The sequence below is a fragment of the Cibotium barometz genome, chromosome 31 (genome assembly GCF_041138505.1).
Source record: "Cibotium barometz isolate CiBa-2024 chromosome 31, ASM4113850v1, whole genome shotgun sequence".
NCBI lineage: Eukaryota > Viridiplantae > Streptophyta > Polypodiopsida > Cyatheales > Cibotiaceae > Cibotium > Cibotium barometz.
In genome coordinates this window covers 24,026,522-24,032,767 of record NC_141076.1, presented here as the reverse complement: position 1 = coordinate 24,032,767, position 6,246 = coordinate 24,026,522, and positions in this window count along the sequence as shown.

Sequence of the window (6,246 nt, the reverse complement as noted above, 5' to 3'; positions counted from 1 at the left end):
GGCTTTGCATAACCTGAAATTTGGATGTGCATCACGCTCATAACCTGGTAGCTGCATCATGTACACTTCTTCTTGCAAATCACCATGCAAGAAAGCATTCTTTGCATCCATTTGATGTAAAGATCAACCCTTTGCTGTGCAGCCATAGCAATGACAGCTCTCACGGTTGCCATTCTTGCAACCAGATTGAATGTCTCCTCAAAGTCTATGCCATAAGTCTACGCATAGCCCTTGGCAACCAATCTTACCTTGTACCTAATCAGTGAACCATCAGCATTGTGCTTGACTTTATACACCCACTTACATCCCAATAGTCTTCTTTTCCTTAGGCAAAGGCACTAACTCCTATGTTGCATTTGCATCCAATGCTGCCATCTCCTCATCCATGGCATCTTCCCATTTCTTATTTCCAACTACCTGCTCAAAGCAAGTGGGCTCAACCTCCTATATTGCTTTTACCATGTAAACATAATGATGGGTTGTATATCCATCATACCTCAACCTCTCAACAGGGTATCTAACCCTCGTAGACCTATGTACACCTGGATCACTGTCAGGTGTACTCAAAACAGCCCTGGTTCTCCTTAAACCAAGAGTAACCCCCACAGACGGAATGCCAAGCTCCTCATCAAGGCTCTGCTCAGAGCCTCTAGAGTCACCCTCCACATATAAGTGACCTGCTGACAAATCAAGCACAAAAGGTTGATCTACCTTTACTTCCCTTTCTGTGATACATGTGTACCTGCATCATTCCTCAACCTGCCTGACCATGGGCTAACATTGGATCCACTACTCGAGGACTCCCCATGTCCACTCAATACCTGTGATTTTGCTGCTCTACATGTGGTGCAACATCAGCACTTCTTACATCTGCATCTTTTGTTGCCCTCACTACTACTAGTGCATACTAGCTACTCATCTCATCAAAGACAATATCTCTGCTTACTCGCATCTCATGAGTGGTAGGGTTATAGCCTCTATAACCTTTTTGCTCTCCATAGCATGATCAATGAACATGCATTTCTCTGCCTTTGGATCCAACTTTGTTCTCACTTCATCACAGGAACATGTACATATGCAATACACACAAACACTTTCAAGTGAGACACATCCGGTCTTATGCTCGTAAACTTCTGTTCAAGAGTCATACCATGAATAGCTGTAGTGGGTGTCCTGTTCATAATGTACACAGTAGTTGCTACTGCTTTTGCCGGGAAGTAATGTGGCATATTCTTTTCAGCCACCATCAAGTCACGTGTCACTTCTGCAATGTGCCTATTTTTCCTTTCTGCAGCAACACCATTCTGTTTGCGGAGTGTACCTGCATGTAAACTATCTCTTGATTCCCTGCTTTCTCAAGAAATCACTGAACTCATTAGAGAAATATTCTCCCCCACCATTTGATCTTAGGCATTTTATTTGCATGTCTTTTTCCTTCTCGACCAAGGCTTTAAATCTCTGAAAGTGAGTAAACACCTCACTTTTCTCCTTCATGAAATAAACCCACACTTTCCTAGTGTGGTCATCAATGAATGTAACATAGTACCTGCAACCTGTAATTGTTGCAGTCTTGGTATAGACAATGCTATGTATTCACAAAACATGTCAGCTATATAGTATATCATTATGCAGCATTAGTACTGTGCTATATAGCTCGTACTGATTGCTATGTAGTACATGTGAGCTATATAGCACATGCACGGTGCTATTTGTGAATCTTAGACTTATGCATCATTGTTCAAATGCTATATAATTGGTTCAGTGCTATATAATTGGTTGAGTGTGTTGTAGAGAGTGCTATATAGTACATGGTTACACAATAGAACCCTAGGCTTTAATGATGTGCGCTATATTAGGGGTGGTCATTGAACATGTGATATATAACTGGTTAATTGTGCTATATAGCTCGTAGAGTGACTGCTATGTACTACATGGTCATGCGAAATAGCCCTAGGGTTAGTAGTCACTGTGCTATACCAAGGTGTAGTGAGCTATATAGCATAAAGATGGTACAATGATAGTGCTGCATAAAACATTGATATGCATCATATCTCTATGCTTGAGTAATCATGTGCTCTATGAGTAATTCTTTCAGATATATAGCCCATGCACACTGCTATTTGTGAATCTTAGACTTATACATCATTGTACAAATGCTATATAACTAGTACATGGCTATGCAATAGAACCCTAGGATTTAATGACGTGTGCTATATTAGGGATGGTCATTCAACATGTGCTAGGTAATTGGTTAACTATGCTATATAGCTCATAGAGAGTGCTATTTACTACTACATGATCATGCTATATTAGGGATGGTCATTCAACATGTGCTATGTAATTGGTTAACTATGCTATATAGCTCATAGAGAGTGCTATTTACTACATGATCATGCTATATTAGGGATGGTCATTCAACATGTGCTATGTAATTGGTTAACTATGCTATATAGCTCGTAGAGACTGCTATTTACTACATAATCATGCAAAATAGCCTTGTGCATTAGTCAATGTGCTATACCAGGATGTTGTGAGCTATATAGCATTCTTCAATGAGTAATCCATGACCTCTACACCATGATATGCAAGACATGAATAACAAACTATGCTCTTATCCACAGTGGAGGTATATACCTGAGATTCATGCAACAAGTGTATCGGATGTTCGATTGATTGCTTGTAGCCAGTTCGAAGCCAACAAACGTCTTTCTTGTTTGGAGACACCCTTGTATGATCCGTCCAAAATTTCACTACTATTTCCTTTACCTCTTCAATCAGCCTAGAATGGGAACTCTTTCTTTACATGCTTCCAGTGGCAATGGAGAAGCCTGAGCATCACTACTAGCTCTACTTATTACAGCATAAAGGTTTCTTGGGTGAATGTTAAGAAGCTTTGAAGCTTGAAGAAGGCTGAGTTCTTTGTCACCATATCCGAAAACATGATTTAATCCATGAGCAAGCATTGTTAGAGTGTTGCACTTCAAAAACGATTCATTCAAGGATCATGGAGTCTTCAACACTTGTAATGAGCTACTGATTGTAGAGACCAAAAGAGAGACTTTTTTATGTCCTCTGTATATGGTAGAATTTGTTCATTACTGAGGACTTGCTTAACGATATCTGCCATGTCATTTTTCCCATAAGGTTTTAGCTCTGTAAAAATGTGCTCAACTAGGTGCTCTATACTTTTTTGTTTCCTTAATTCAATGTCTTTCTCATTGTCTATGACTTGTGATTGGTTATGTAACCTATGCCTTTTCCAATACTCCCCCTTCGTAAAAGCTTCATACTTTCTAACTACATCCTGTTCAGTGAGAAGCTGATTTCTTCTTGAAGAATGGGAACATGCTTGAAATGAAATGAAATGTGCCTGTGAAGAGTTGCTTGCGACCATCAAATGCGCAACAAAACATCCTTCTTGATTTGAAGGTTCTATACTATCTTCTATGCCTTCCATTAAACAAAACCAAGGATAGATATAGAAATAACCTCAAGAAGATATGGAAATACCCAGTTAATCTGTGTGTGTGTGTGTGTGTGTGTGTGTGTGTGTGTGTGTGTGTGAGAGAGAGAGAGAGAGAGAGAGAGAGAGAGAGAGAGAGAGATGGACAGAGGTTCTCTATATGGCTCTGTGTGTGATGATGAGGAGAGGGACAGAGAGAGATAGGTACAGAGAGGGAGGGGGAAGCAACAAAGGCTTCTAAAGAAAGAGGAAACCCACGTAGCAACCCCACTACATGGGAGTTTCAAATCCTTTATACATATAATATAATTTAATTCTTTTTTTGTGACTTTTGAAACATAAACCAATCCTTGAAATATAGCGCACAGAAGGAAACCCACATAGCAACCCCACTACATGGGAGTTTCAAATCCTTTATACATATAATATAATTTAATTCTTTTTTTGTGACTTTTGAAACATAAACCAACCCTTGAAATATAGCGCACAGAAGGAAACCCACGTAGCAACCCCACTACATGGGAGTTTCAAATCCTTTATACATATAATATAATTTAATTCTTTTTTTGTGACTTTTGAAACATAAACCAACCCTTGAAATATAGCGCAATAGCTAGTGTCCATGGACATAGCTATATGAGCCACCATACCATGCATTCACCCATGCACTAGTGATGGCTTATGTGAAGCATTGGATACTTTGTTGGCTTATTGAAGTGTTGTAAGCATTTGTGAAGTAACCTCAAGCAATGTAAGCATTGATAATGCATGTAATGCTTGTGGGATGGTTCTTATTGTTTGATTTAAGCCTACAATGAGAGGTTTATGCCAATACAATCTATTGGATAGCTTAATGAAACATGCAAGTGTGATTCTATAAGCATGAGTTCTTGGTTGAACTTGTAAGTGGTTTAACTCTCATCGTATTCTAGTATTCATCTATTTCTTATACACGTGTTCAAGATAATATATGGTGAGGGTACTTTGTAGTCTATGTGTCTAGCTCTGTAATGATCCCACAATGATTTCAAAAGTAATCTAGTAAACAAAGAGCAATGTTTCCATTCATTATGTCTCTATGTTACTCTCTGTAATGTGTTGAATAAGAGTGTTGTGTCTCTGTTTTAATAAACATGCTATGCACGAGAGAGAGAGAGAGAGAGAGAGAGAGAGAGAGAGAGAGAGAGTTATGTGGCAGAGTGAGAGTGTGTGGAGTTCTAAACCGGAGCGGTGTTATGAGTGTCCCCCACGACCACTCTAGAGATGGTGTTCAAATCCAAAAGCTTTGGTGGGTGGCTACTCGCCTCCCATGGCATTGCCTGACTGGTCTATTACCATTCCGTCAGGAGGAAAATTGGTGAGAAACACTTGGCAATCCTACTGGGGATCTCTACCGCCGCGCAACTCTATTGGAAAACCTCTACCGTAAACTAGGCCAAAAATCTTTCCTTTTGGGGAATTATGACGGAGCAGAAAAGTCTCCACTGAGTAGCATTTTGCACCTTTAGGCAAAGGAAACTCTAAAAGAGAAAGTTTTGGTTACGCTCAAACTGATCTTGCTAAAATTAGATTCCTAAAATAAGTCTATGACGGCAGAGAAGCCATAGCATGGAGGGGCTTGCGAAGAACCTTCCTCCACATAACCCAACTAGCAAAAATGGAGTCAAGCATGCCTTTCACATGATTGTGAACCTGAGGATGGAGAAAAGTAATGCCTTCCAAGAAACCCTCTAGGAAGCTTGTAGCTAGGCGTGTCTCGCACCGTTCTAATATCAGGAAGATAGTGCAAATACTTCTACAACCCCACACGAGCAAGAGGGAGCATCAAATTTCAAGTTCAATTTGGAATGCAAAGTCCAGGTCCAGAAAGCCCAAGAAGGGTGGAGCAACAAAACCAAGAAGAACAACCACAACAACAAAACCCTTGGAAAAGGTTCAAGGGAGTAGCCAAAAATTTTTCGGTGTTCTCAAGAGAGAAAGGGGAAGATACATATGTGCATGTAAGGAGGTTTGAGCAATATTGGAAAGTGGCTAGACCTCGGAATGTGGAAGAACCAAAGCTGAGTGAAATCTACAGAGATGCTTTCATGAACACCTTCAAAGATAGAGTCACGAAGTGGGTGTCAAGATACCAAGACAACCATTTTCAAACTTATTTGAAGAGGTCATGACTACTTTTGTGGGGAGATTCCGCAAAAGATAAAGTCTACAACTCAACTCTGTGATCAAATGAGAGGACTCCAACAAGAAGACATGGATGTAGAGGCCTATGTAACAAAATTGGTGAGCTTGAGGTAGAGAGTGGTGGAACAAACCCGACCCTCAATGCAAATAGTTGCATATTGGTTTGTCCAAGGGCTTAAGCCGGACATTCATTCAACAATTAGCACAAAGCATGCAAAAACTAAAAAGGAGTTTGAGGAATTGGTCAAGCTGGCCAAAATGGCAAAAAAAAGAAGTCAAGAAAGAAAAAAGAGAAAGCCTAGGAAAAGTGTCACAACTGACGAGGATGATTCAAGCAACACCTCACAGAACACTCGAGTGGTGGCAATAATAAAGAAAAGGAAGGACAAAAAGAAGAAAATCGTGATGGCACAAATGAGCCCTGGAGAACTTGTACTACAAGTGAAGCAACTGATGCAAGAGATGAAAAAGAGAAAAAGTTCAAAATTCTACAAAAATGCGTTATTCTCTCAATGCAAATAGGAAGGCCACCTCAAGGAGGAATGCATAGTGCCACCAACATGTACCATTTGTAACATGTACAATCATAGTACATGGAA